Source organism: Rhinolophus sinicus, chromosome 2, assembly GCF_057876585.1.
Source record: "Rhinolophus sinicus isolate RSI-liver-muscle chromosome 2, RSI-T2T, whole genome shotgun sequence".
Classification (NCBI taxonomy): domain Eukaryota; kingdom Metazoa; phylum Chordata; class Mammalia; order Chiroptera; family Rhinolophidae; genus Rhinolophus; species Rhinolophus sinicus.
This window is the reverse complement of record NC_142502.1, coordinates 8,409,017-8,422,589: the sequence shown is the minus strand read 5'-3', so window position 1 is coordinate 8,422,589 and position 13,573 is coordinate 8,409,017.

Here is a 13,573-nt window from a genome sequence, read left to right as displayed (position 1 = left end):
TGCAGAGGGTGGCAGGGCTGTGCCCCCGGGTCCTGAAGGCCTGCTCTCAGATGCGCCCCCGGGGCCTGCAGAGGCTCCACAGAGCGTCCCGATCTGTCACTGCCACTTCGGGCACCGGGATCTGTGGATCACGTGGCCCCAGAGTGGAGCAGCTGGCATGGCAGCCCCGGCAGCTGCAGAGCCTCCGCTGGTTCTAGGACCCACACCAAACACCTGGGCACCCTGTCAAGCTGACATAAAATTGCCCATCACATTCCATGTCCATCTCCCATTTATTCTGCTTTCATTGGTATGAGGAAGGGGCCAGGAAAATGAAGATCTCAGAGGAAATGACACGAACGTGGGATACCCAAAGCAATGACAGCTCACTGTGAGCCAGGAAAAGTAAAGGGAATTTGAGAAAAAGTAAAAAATTATCCATTGGATGTTGACACTTGGAAGTTTCTCTTTCAACTGGCAAAATTTTAATGACCTATTGTATATTTCATTCTCTCCAGGTTCAAACACATGGTTCTTTGATATGTTGATGTTCTGATTTTTAATTGTATCAACTGTTAGGTATCACAGAAGAGCTAAAATTGGGGACTAATGTACACTTTTTACAGATCTTGACAATATAGAAATAGTGGCTAAGTATTTGGACAGAAGATGGGGAATAGTGGGCAACAGGAGAGACTCTGGCCAAAATGCAACATTTGAAACAGGAAGTAGGATCCGAGCTGTGAAGGTTCTCTGGGGGTGTGATTATGAGTGATACTTATTCTAAAATTACATTTTAACAAAATGAGCTTGTATTATAATTCAAAAACCATTTGCACTATTAGAACAATTTAGTTTCCCGAATCATCTGTTCACTGGACGTTCAGTAGTACCGACTGAGCTGGGCACTGATTCCCTCTCCACATACAGACTTCAGCTGTGCCATTCGGTTCAGCCCGTGACGTGGGACTCATCAGAAGTTTGAGGACCTTCCTCCAGTGAAGAAACCCTTGGTCATGTAAAGCAATCTGAATTGAGAGTTGGAGCCCTGGGCTCTGGTTGCAAGTCTGTCACCTTGAACAAGTCACGTATGCTCTCCAGACCTCAGTCCCCTCATCCAGAGTGCCAGGACAAAAACAGATGTGTCCTCAAGCCCTTCCCAGGAACAGAGAGCAGGGCTGGGACTCAGGCCGCTGGACCCCTGGCTTCAGTCAGGGCGGCCCCTTTAGGACAGCCCGCCCTGGGACTGCCTCCCACGTGACCCCTATGAGACAGTCCCAGTGAGTTTAAGGGCAGAGCAGGTGTGTCCCAAAACTTTCTGCTTTCATCACTTGTCACCACTGACAATTCAAAAGTAGGACCTGGCCCCCAGGTTACACCAGTGCCCCAGGCCCATCTCACCTGGCAGGAGATGAAAGCGAGCTGAAGAGCATGTGCGATCCAGGGCGAATGGGAGCACCCTCTTTCCTACACACCCTTGATCTCAAAGTGACCAGCAGGCACAATTGGGCCCCTCAGCAATGAGTGAGGTGAGGTGCGACCGCCACCTCTCTTCTGTAATAATCATTGTCACTTCACAAATGGGGAAATTAAAGTCCAGGAGTGCCACCCCTCCGTTCCAGGCCTCCCAAGCACCTTATAAATTCAAGCATCAGTACTCCTGGATCTCCTTTACCTTGACAAACTGTGACCCTTTACAAAGTAATGAGCTCTGGAATAACGGAGGTCTATAACCTTTCTCTTCCCAAAGTAGGCATTAGCTGGGCTACAGGGACTAACAGCCCTCTGTGAGGTCTTTAACTGCCAGCATTTTGGTGAGCAAGTTCTGCGGCCTTCCCGCTTGCTTCTCAACAGCACAGAAAGTTCCAAATCGGCAAAGCGACTCTGAGCTTATTATTTGAACATTCAGTCCCATATTATATGATGTACTTTGGAAAGTTAACTTGAAGCATGTGATAGACCCAGAGTGGGGCCCGGGGCCTTGTTCAAATGTGAGGCAGGGTCTCCTCAGACGGAAGATGGCCAGTGCCCACTCCACACCCTCTTCTGAGGTGAGGGGCACGCTTACCCACTTCTCACTCCTGGGTGGCCTAACTCAGATTATTTTTTACATTGTTTCTGTTTCTGATCAGCACCTGTAGATGTTGGGCAGTCAGATACTAGAAGTGGTTTTCTGTGTTGTTTCTTAGCCTTCAGATAGAAATAATTCTCGAGTGAAGAGGTGAAAGAGTGGTAACTGATGGGAAGATTAGGGATGGCCGTGTACCTAAAACCACAGGTAAGATGTTCTGTCCATGTTGCCTCACTCGCTGGTTCTTCCCATAGAGATAAGGAAACAATCTCAGGCTAAACCCGGTTTGCTCCTTCATTTAATACACATTGGCTACGAGGATTATTGATCCATCTGGATCTTGAGGAGATGCCATGCCTTCGCCCCAAGACCACAGTCAGCTGAAGGGACCGCAAGCCGGAAGGCCGGAAAGCTGGGAGAGCAGGCTGGATACAAACAACGGAAAAGGCTGTGTGGCGGGAGCCACAACCGCGTGTGACTTGGATTCCAGGTTGAGAATCCCACTTTTCTCTTGGAATAACCAGAGCGATGCTTAGATTTGCATTGTTAATGGCTGCCTCTGACTGCAGAGAGAAGAATGGGTTATGGAGGACCAGCTTGAGCCCCTGCTGATTCCTTTCTGAAGACCCTGCCGGATGTCTGTCTGTATGATGATGTCTTTACACCCTGGCTGGTGAGAATGTGACCGATTTCCAGTCCTGTGTGAGTTCCAGGAATTATTTGGCCTATTGGTTTCCTGTGCATGTGTCACTATCCTCACATCGTTTCCTCATGTGAATGCACAGAACAATAATATTCAGCCAAAATCTTGTCTTTCTAGGGGACTGGCCTGAAGGGATCCAGAACCAGCTAACTTCCTCTCCTCTCTTCCCTCTCTTTCCTCTGTCCAGTCCTCTCCTCTTCTCCGTACTTTGCCCTTCAAATCCTAGCCACCTTGGTCTCTCTGAACACTGATCTCAGTCTCAACTCAGTGAAACCAAGAAACTCTATTTGTACCTCCCTCCCATCACTGGGCCTAGAGTCTGCACTCGGGCAGTGATGGGGGGCTGTCGGGCTCACCGTGTCTCTCTTCTCTCAGTGGTCAAAGTCCTGCACTGCCTGTGGTCAAATGTCTGAAACCATTTTCATATATGTTCTATTCTCCTCTTTATTTAAGGAGGGTAAACTGGTCTCTATTATCATGGCTGGAAATGGAAAGCCTATCATTTTTTAAATCTAAGGTGGGGGGAGTTTTCCCATCCACAGAACATCTTGGCGCACATATTCCTCCGAATTTATTTTAATTTTCAAGCATGTTCCAGTGATCGCTGCATCAGATATTACAACTTTTATCCTCAGTGGGTTCTCGTGGCCCACCATCAGAACGTGCTTCCCCATCTCCATAAAACTAGGCATTACTCTGGGACCTTCCTTGGCCAAAGAAATGTGGTTGGGAGCAACGTCTATACTTCCAGGGGGAAGCATGTGATTTGGTGCTCGCGGCTCCAGCCCGTCTCCCACAGTGACAGTGGAGTAAGGAGTGACATAAAGGGGCTGAAGGGTTCAAGCAGCTTAGAACACTGAGCCAACACATCGGTGACAGATGGCCTGGGATGCTGCTAGAGCCACAGCGGACTTTGTACAAACAAGAAATAAATTCCTGCCACACTGAGCCGCTCAGACCTGGGTGGCACCAGCCTGCCCTGACTGCCGTAGTCCGTCTTTCGTGACTGAGCCGGAGGACGCGTTCAACCTGACCCCAGACAGGTGTCTAACAATATGTTACCTTAGTGAAGCGGAGTATTGGAAAACGGACCATTTGGAAAACTGTCAACCCACAGGAGGAAGCAAAACAAAACAAAAATTTACCAAAGCAAACCGTTTTTGTGAGATTGAACTCTTTTGTCGATGTGTTTAAATCACTTCCAGGTGGATCGATCCACTGCAATGCAGAAGGACGAATTCCTCCCGTGCCACACATGAAATGGAAGGGAACACGTGTTAGCGTAGATGGATATATTTCTGCAACAGGACAATCCATCCGGTGGACTACAGTTTTTCTTGGAGGAGCCCTCAGTTCATCATCCTCTTCTTTTGCGTGATGTCAGCTCAGCATTTCCTAGTGTGCTTGGAAATGTCTTTGTCGTTAAGACTTATTTCCCAACCACCCTCGGAGGTGCTTTGTTACCAGCTTCTCCTAACTTGCTTCGTAAGTAGGAATTGTTGGCCTATGGTCCATATAGGACTGGAGTGTGTGTATCAGTGAGTCATATGCGATCACAGGTAAATTACCTATGTGCTCATTCTCCATGTTTCTCTGAGGAAACGGTAATGGTTTGTCATCAGATTCTGAAAGGTGTGGGTGACTCGTTAAGGTCACTGGAAAGACATCAGTTTGCTCACCTAACCACCCATCTCATGTTTCGTCCACCTCATCCTGTTCTTTTTCTTGTAATTGCTTCTTCTCTTTCTTTTTATAACACATGTCCTGACGAGGGAGGGAGGAATAATTTCACAAGTGGATGGGAGGTTCGTTTCCAGTTAATCCTCAAAGCTTCCAGCTGATGACCCAGGTCAGCTGTCTGAGCGAGACACAGTGTTTTAATCTGTGCTGTCACTATGAAAAGCACCCGGGACGCTCTTTGTGCTCAGAACAGCTGTGGCAAGTGACACGGGGCAAAGATGTACTCTCAGCCTTTGGCCAAAGGAGGGAGAAGGGGGAAGGGGCTGAGACTTGAGGAAGGTGAGCAAGTCCTTCCTCTGAAGAGCTGTTTCCCGTCAGAGCTGACCTCCCTGTGCAGCTCGGTGTGAAGTTTCACATTTTGTATGAAGGGTTTTGGAAAGAATGGGAAAAGGTGTGGCCGAGAGAATGAAAAGAGAGGGTAGAGACAATTGTGGATATGTCCTCACTACTTCCTAAAGAGCCTTGGCACTGAGAGGCAGAGAAAGCTTATTTAACTAGTTATGAGCAAGCCTTCCGGATGTAAAGAGAGTGAGAAAAATCTGGCTGTCTAGTCAATATTATTGTCTAAATAAATATGTGCAGGCACCAGTGGTCTGCTGGGCCTTGGAAGCAGGAAGGAATTCAAGCTTGAAAACAGCTCTGTAACTGAAGACACTCGGCTTCAAGGAGGCTTAGCTAGAGCCAGGCGTGGCGTCATCACAGGTTTTTAATGTATAGTATGTTTAAAAACACAAACGGTAAGACATTTTTATAGTACAAAAGCCATGTCCTCATTGAGAATCAAACAGAGCACCTCTTTTAACAAGGGAGTCTTCAGGAAGCTGTAAAAGTGAAGGCTCCTAAGGTGGATATGAGCCAAGTGACCTGGGGCAACACTTCCCTTTGGATTTTTATTGTGCTCGTAAACTTTGGCTAGTCCTCTTTGAGTTATCATTTTTGGTGCGTCTTACATGGATTTATGTTCAGTTTTGAGGTTTAAACAGACATACAGCTTGATCTGCAAAGATGCTGTAATATTTTTTCAGCTGCCGTCAGCTTTTTATTACACTCTACCTTTTTCTTTCATGCTCCCTGTAGAAATATGTCCATAGGTACAGTGACAAGTTGGTCTTCTGTTTCTAGAGCTGTGCTGGAAATCCCAGTGATCTGTGCCTTAGTCAGCACGTGAGGAAAACCATGTTAGCCTGCCGAATTCGTCAGCAACACAGTGCAAAAACCAGTTCTCTCAGATACAGAAAATGTGAAATCAGAGAGGCAGCGTCGCCCGCAGAAAAGACACTGAGTGAGAAGTTCGGAGACCTGGTGTCAAGAGGAAGTCCTGTCAGGGCTTTGGCATTCTGAGCAAGTCAGAAGCCGTTCCTGTCCTTTCCACTTCACCAGGCTCGCCTGCAGAGGAGAAAAATGGAGTATGGAAAAACGGAAATAATTTGGAACTGTTTCCAAGGCAACATTAAGCCCAATGCTAAAAGAACGACAGTGATTATGAGCTGCTGGCTGTGAAAGACGTGGCAGACACTGCCCGTCCTCCAACCCAAACCCATTCGTCCCCATCCTGTTTCTCACTTGTCCATCTTACGTGGAGAGACTAGAAAAGTGGGTGGACGGTGGCCAAGAGGCACTGCTGTTTCTGCAGTGAGTGACACCAGAGAACTAGGAAGGAACGTGCTTTCCTCCTTCCAGTACGTGTCAGCTCACTCAGATGGGCAGCCCTGTTTTCCTGGGCTCTCAACTGCCTACAGTCGAGAACCCTGAGCCAGCGTTCATGAATTCATCTCATTAACCTCATCATCCAGCCTTTTCTGATGACGCAGCTGCTCGCGTTTTGTCGCATTACCTTGTGCATCAGTATGTCGACTAGACTGTGGGACGGAGAGGCAGCGGCAGGTGTCATCGGCACTGCCGTTTGCCCAGGGTCTATGTGGGAGGCTCCTTTTCCCGGCCAGCTCCAAGCAGGTGTCCACGCATCTAGGTTCCTCCACTCAGCAAGGAGTCATTGAATGCCAGGCGCTGGGTGCCCAGCGGTAACTACAGAGACATGGCCCGGGCCTCACAGAGCCAGTGGGACTGAGGCATAGGTAGTGATGGCTAACACTGACGTGGTGCCCACTGCGGGCCAGGCTCTGCTCCACGTGACATTGATCAAAGATCAATGAACTTAATTCTCACATCTTCTCCATATAAGACATGAGGAATCTGAGGCACCAAGAAGTTAAGTTGCTTGAGGTCACCCAGCGTGGAAAGGTCAGGTCCAGGACTCAGCCCCAGCGCCTCCGGTTCCAGGGTCCTTGCATTGAATTCCTACACGATTCTGTCTGACTGAAGGCGACAAAGGAAAGCACAGATGCCTGAAGGTCTAAAAGAGGGAAAAGAATGTGGTGGGGAAACATGTGATCAGATCCCTCTGCGGGGTCAAGTATAGGTGAAGAAAGCAAGCTGAGAAGGACCCAGTCAGTGGACAACAGCACCTTGAGTTGGGGGTCGGTGTAGTCACGGGACCACGCGAGGGGTGCATGCCTGGAACTCAGGGGTGAGGGGAGAATGGAGGCAGGTGAGTGGGAGGACAGCAGAGGCAGAGGGGCAGGAGGGGGGCCCACCCAAGTGCCATCAGAAGCTGTGATGGGGGAACTGACTCACCCCATATGCTGTCTAACGGAGAGAGGAAGCAGGAGGACAGTTACTGCCTGAGTAACAGGCTGGTCTTAGTCGTCGGAAGGAGAGGTGGGCCCGGGTGAGGTTTCCCTGTGTTTGGCGTAGCGTTGATAGTCAGGTCTGCATGGACAGCTCCAGTTTGCTTCTGGCAGCTCTAAACACTGCTGGACAAAGCCCACGATCTTACAGACCGGCTTCGTTTTAAGTTCATGATCTCTGAGAAGGGCCGCAGTAAGGGGTGGAGGGAAGGGACACTAGAGCATGTTGTATACCCTGCCGGGACAGACCCAGGAGAGGGAGAGATGGGTGACATGGGACAGTGGGGAGAAGGGAAGAAACAAAGTCGTTGGGGAGGGAAGATGGGCCACATGTGCTGGGACCATCACCGCTGGGAAGATGATGTGGGAGATTGGGTGACAGAAGATGAGGGCTCCTCTCTCAGGGAAGTATGAGGTCGGGGTGGAGGGGGTGGAATGTGTGATGAAGGAGCAGATGGTTAAAATAATTGTCTCAGAGAAAATGAGTTTCACCAGACAACTGTCCTGGATTAACAGGCAGTTAAGCTCTGAGATGATGAGGTTAAAATTCACAGGCATCATAGAACCCAGATGTGGTCTCGAAATTCCTTTTTCCACCAAAAAGAATCAGGGCTTCTTGGAGAAATGACTGATTCCAGGTTTTAGGAGCAGAAAATGTACAAGATGAGCCCAGTACTGGCATACGAGAAGGCCAGGAGCCGACCAAAGACTACTGGGGTCGTGTCAAGGGGACCAGCAGCCGATCAAAGAGGTTCCCACTGGCTGAAGAAGGAACGTTCTGAGCATCAGTAAGGCTAACACAGTAATGGACTGGAACACATCAAACACGTTCAATACGGATTCAGAATGAAAACCAAAAAACGCAACTAATTGGTCACCATTGGAGGATATTAATGGACCAGTTCATTGAGTACAAAATAGCTCATAATTTTGAACACGAGTAAATAAAGGAAAAGAATCCTATTCTACTTGTTTTGTTTGTGTTGCCATTGGGTAAACAAATAGTAGATGGGAATTTTCTGTTTCAGAAGAATTTTAGCTACAAATGAAGAAGGAATGCTAGAATAGAATGTAACTTTGGGGGAAGATTACCGCATTGCTAATCAATGGCTGCTACATCACAAAGAGGAGCCATCAGACAAGCTTTCCTGATGGGAAGGACACACCTCCACCCATGAGACGGAATCTGCTTCAGCTTCTATATCCAGCCACTGAGCTACAGAGCATCCAAAGGGCAAACAAACACACTAAGCGACACCACAGGGACACACTCACCAAGGCCAGTCTGCAGAGGACTGCAGGGCATGCAGCCTGGTTTTTCCAACAAGCAAATTGCAAGAGAAAAAAAATAGGAAGGAAACAGATCTGCTAAAAGGGGTTTAAAAGACACATCAGTCACATTACGTAAGCATTACCTGTGGGATTCACACACACGGTGGAAAGCAACTTATAATATTTATGAGACAATTGGAAATGTGGACACTAACTGAATATCTGATAATATTAAATAAATATTGTTTGGAAAAATGACACCAGTGTGCAGGGCTATGCAATTTCTCCAGCAATTTTAAGGACTCAGAGTGAAGGGAGAAGAAGGTAACTAAACAAATTCATGGAGGGCTGCAGTCTGGGGGAATGAATGAATGAATGAGTTAATTAATGAGTTGATGATATTGGTTTTTTGCCTTAAATATCCATAGTATTGTTATTCTCTAATGAAATAACATATATAAAAAAGAACTTTGAAAAACTAAAAAGTTATATTTAAAAATTAGGACTAGAAGTCTTTGAAAGCCAGCCAGTCAAATACACACAGAGATTCAATAAATACATGATTTGCTGATGGGTTCATTTGCTTTGCCATTTTTATGGTGATCAGGTTTTTCTCAACCCCAAAAAGAGGCATGTGGTCTGACAAAAGGATAGTTTCTAATTCATGAAAGTATTTAGATGAAAACTCTTATTAAGGTATCAAATTTAGGTCATAATTAGTTGTCCATTTAAGGAATCTCTTTTAAGGAAAACACAAAGGTCCCTGAAGTGGAAGGACCCAGAAAATCAGCGTGTCGTCCCCTTCACGATGCTCCGTGTGACTGACAGCCTTGTTGGAGAACATGTCCAGCATGGTCCCCACATTTTCAGAAGTGGGGGAACTGGATGACAGTCTAAGAAAAGCGACCCGTGGATCAGAGCACTGGAGAAGAGGCATGAGGAGTGGTCACAGGCACCTGCCATGTCACCAGCAGGAGGTAAGGGGGCTCAGCACCACTGTCTCAATCTTGCTGCATGCTTTATTAATCGATAACTGGGTCCTCGGGTGTACAGAGGACCAAGCAAGAAGAAAGCCATTAAAAAGAACAACCTGCACCCCCACCCGTCCTCTAAAATTGCTCTCATCAGGGCAGCCATGACGCCACATGGCCAGACCCTCTTCGTCCTACAGGACCCATCTCAGCCTATGCCATCGTTGATGCCACCTGCTCCTCGAGACGTGACGTTCCCTTGGATTCCAGGACACTAACTGCCAGCTGTCCTCCTGCCTCATCAACGTCTGCTCCCCCCAGCACACAGGTCAGAGCACCCTGGGGCTCAGGCTGCAGTCCCTGCTTTCTGACCAACACTCCGCCCTTGGTGAAGCCATCCAGGCCCAAGGCTTTAAACCAGCGGGTTGCTGACAGCCTCCATATTTGCATCGCTGCTCAGGACGACTAGTTCGAGGCTCACAGTCACCAGCCAGGTGTGACAGCAGGTACGGGGGAGCTGCAGTGGAGGGAGGCCGTCCTTCTCCCAATGCTGGAACGCTGATGCCGGATGAAGGGAGCTGCCTGGCCCAAGGTTAGGCCCTCCTTGGAGGCAGAGGCTGGTCGATGCATTCAGGTTGCCTCTGGGGCCACCCCACTCTGGGGGTCCTGAGGGGTCACCGGGGCCATGTGGCAGTTCAACTTCTGCATCCTCCCTCCGGTGGCCTTGGGCCTGAGAGCTCTCCCCACTCCACCTCCTGTGTGCAGGGTCCCCGCTCAGACTCTGTGTCCACAGGGAACCAAACCGACAACCAGGGGAGGCCAGCAGTGGGCAGACCCTGGCGAGATTCTGAAGCTAGAACCTCAGGATTGAGACATTCTCCTCCTTTCGCAAAGAACCAGACGTGATCAGGGCTGGCCGAGCTCTAGGATCCCATCATCTCCCGGAGCCCAGGAACAACTGGCAGACTCCCTGCACCCCAGCAGAGTTCTGGGCCTTTCCTGCTCTCTCCACTCCCACTCCCGCCCCCGCTCCCGCTGTTTTGCTTACTGGGGGTTCACCAAGGGCCAGGCCCCCGGAAGGATGGCGCCTCCTCCTCCCTCCACTGGCCCTGTCCCTTTGCCTCCTCTTCGCTGTCTCCACACCCGCCTTTCTTTCTCTGTCCAGAGACAGGCGCCTCCTTTCCACGCAGCATCTTTAACTCTCCTTCCCGTGCTTTTGCTGCTAGCCTCTGACATGTGCAGGCCTGGCCCCTCTTAGCACAGTCTCGGCTGTGCCCTCTGCCTGCCATCTGTGTATTTTGTGTTTCTCCCAGCCAAGCTTCTAGAGTTAGCAGATGACGCTTCCTGGCTGCATTTCTTCCTTAATTCTTTGCAAGCTGACTTTTTTGCCCAGCCCTCAAATAAAACTGTCCACCCAAAGGTCACCATTACCTTCTCATCAAACCATGGTTCTTTTCTGAGTCCTTATTCTTAGAGACCTTTCTGAGATTTTCAAACCACTGACCACTCCCTGCTTCCAGAACATTCCACACCCCACACTTGACCCTCCTAAACCTCTCAGGCTACGTCTTTCTAGGCTTTTCCTCCAGTCCCTCCCACCTCAGACACCAGCCTTCTCCTCCTGCCTGTCTCCACTCCCCTTCAGAGAGCTGCTCACCTCACAGCCTCCATTCTTCATTTCTGGCCCTTCCCATTGTGTGTCCCTCTTCCTCTTAAACTCGGCACAACTGAAACCGTTCCCACTTCCCCACCCCCAGTTCCTGTCCTGCTCACACCAGCCTCCTCTCCAGGTCTCCTGTCTCTGCTGATGACACCATGCTGCCCCACTCTCTAAACGCGGGGTTCCCTTCTGACTCCTCAGCGCCTTTTTGTCTTTCATGCACTCAGGGGCCACAGACAGCCTTTCACTGATTGTACAGCTCTCCCCAATTTCTCTCTCTGCTTTGATCTTGCTGGGCTCCCTGGCCCCGCAAGTCCTGACTGACTCCCCACCCCACAGCCAAGTCAGCCAAATTGAATTTCCTGCAGTGGCCACATATGGGAGTGGACAGGGCTGATGGAGTTGGCCTTTCCTTCCTTCCTCACCTCCTTCCTTCCAATCATAGTCCCCCAGAAGCTCTACATCTCAGGGACATAATGTCCCCAGACTTTCCCCACTCAGATGGGTCCACTTGTTTTCCCACGTTCCACACATGGGTCAGGTATCAGAGCTGACCTTTTTCTCGAATATCTCAGGATCAGTTCCTTTCTCCATCTGCTAAACGTGCCAGTGCCCAGTGACCCTCAGCCTATCAAGGAAGACCCAGCAGGCTCTTGGCTCATCCCGCTAATTCTCAGAGACAGGGGAACAGCCGCTGGAGTTCACTGAATCTACGGTGCACACTGTAACATTGATGGAATCAGGGCACAGCTACAATTTAATGAAATCGTTTAATTGGCAGTGTTTTTTCTTCCTCAGTGGTAGATGAAATGGTGATTTGTCTTACAATTGATGTCTTAGATTCTATAAGCTGTAAAGCTCAAGTGCTGGTCTTTTTTTTGTTTTGTTTTGTTTCAGGTGTACAAAACAATGTAATAGTTAGATATTTATACCCCTCACAAAGTGATCACCTCCCTCCCCCTCGTATACAGCTGTTACAATTCCATTGACTCTATTTCCTATGCTGTACTCCACATCCTGTGACTATATATATACATATAAAAGTATAGCTGACATTCATTATTATTCAGCTTCAGGTGTACAGTACAGTGGTCAGGCACCTATAGCTGGTCTTGATTATAGGAAAATTTCTAAAATATGTACAGCATGCCACTGTGCTTTATATTATGTGATATAGTGTGTGATTTATATTATGAGCTTTATATTATGTGATGCTAGGAAAGGCAGGAAAGAGAAGGAAAGACAGAATTAAAAAAGACTTGGTCCTCTCCCTAAGATTGTATACCTAATTTGTGAAAGAGGGCTAAGAATAAAGACATATAAAAACGCTTCTCAAGCATCACATGTTAAGTGAGAGCTGAAATGTCCATCTGTGGATCTGAGGGTATAGAAACGCTATTATCTGGGACCTCAGCATTCGAGGAAGGCTTCCTGGAAGAAGTGAGCTTGGAGTTTAAAAGGAAAGGAAAAGAGGGCCAAAGGTTACTCTACCGCACTTAATGGGCACGCTGTTCTCATGAGGAAGTAATATGTCCATTTTACAGAGAAAGCAACAGTGTGGACAGCTTATGAGCATCATACCTGGGACACCTACCGCTTCATAACTGAATTTGTGAGCAAGGCGGCAGAAGGCTCAAGATGATTTGAATGTCTGCCTGACGTTTACATTTTTACTGTAAATGTACTAGGAATCATCAGTTGGGAGGCTGTCCACAGAGGATGGAATACCTCGTCTTTCTTGGTCATTCCCAAATGCCTACAAGGGCATAGAGTCCTGCTTGGTACTGGGGGCTCTGCTCCTTCTGGAACATGCCCAGAAGACAAACAGCTTGACCCACAGTCTTCTCAGTGTGAGCAGAATGGAGTCAGAGAAGAACCAGGCTCGTTTGGGGGCCTGCTGGAAGCGCCCTGACGGAGGTCTCTGGCGGCTATCCACACACGCCATTACAAGAGAAGGAAATGAAACATCCAAACCCACCCGGAGGGCGATTGCAGGCAGCCCCCTCCCGTACGCTCCTCCCCTTGAGTCCTGACATTGGGGATAGAGCCCAGTGCCAGGAGGGGCCCTGCCTCTCTTCCCTTAGCTCAGAGGTCATCCTGGAATGGGCCACCTACTCCAGTGATCGGTGCACAGATATGCGCTGGTGTCCACATGCCTGATCACAAACTGGCTTCTGCTGTTTGCCCTTAAGTCAGGGATTATGCTCAACAGCGTGGGAGGAGGGTTTTCCAAGTTGGAAGCCACAGGGCACAGGCAGGGAGAGCGGGAAGAGCCCCCTCGCTCCCAGTACCCACCAGAACCTCACAGTTGCCCCTGCTTCTTACCTCTCAAGCTTTCAGCCCTAAGTCTTCTGACCCCCGCACCGGCCCTGTAAAGGCGGTGAGGGTGGGGTGGGGTGGACAGGTACTGGCAGGTGAGGAAAGCTGGCTCAGAGAAGTCAAGGTCACATGGTAAGTGTCACATAGTGGTCTCCGTTCTCTCCGAGATAA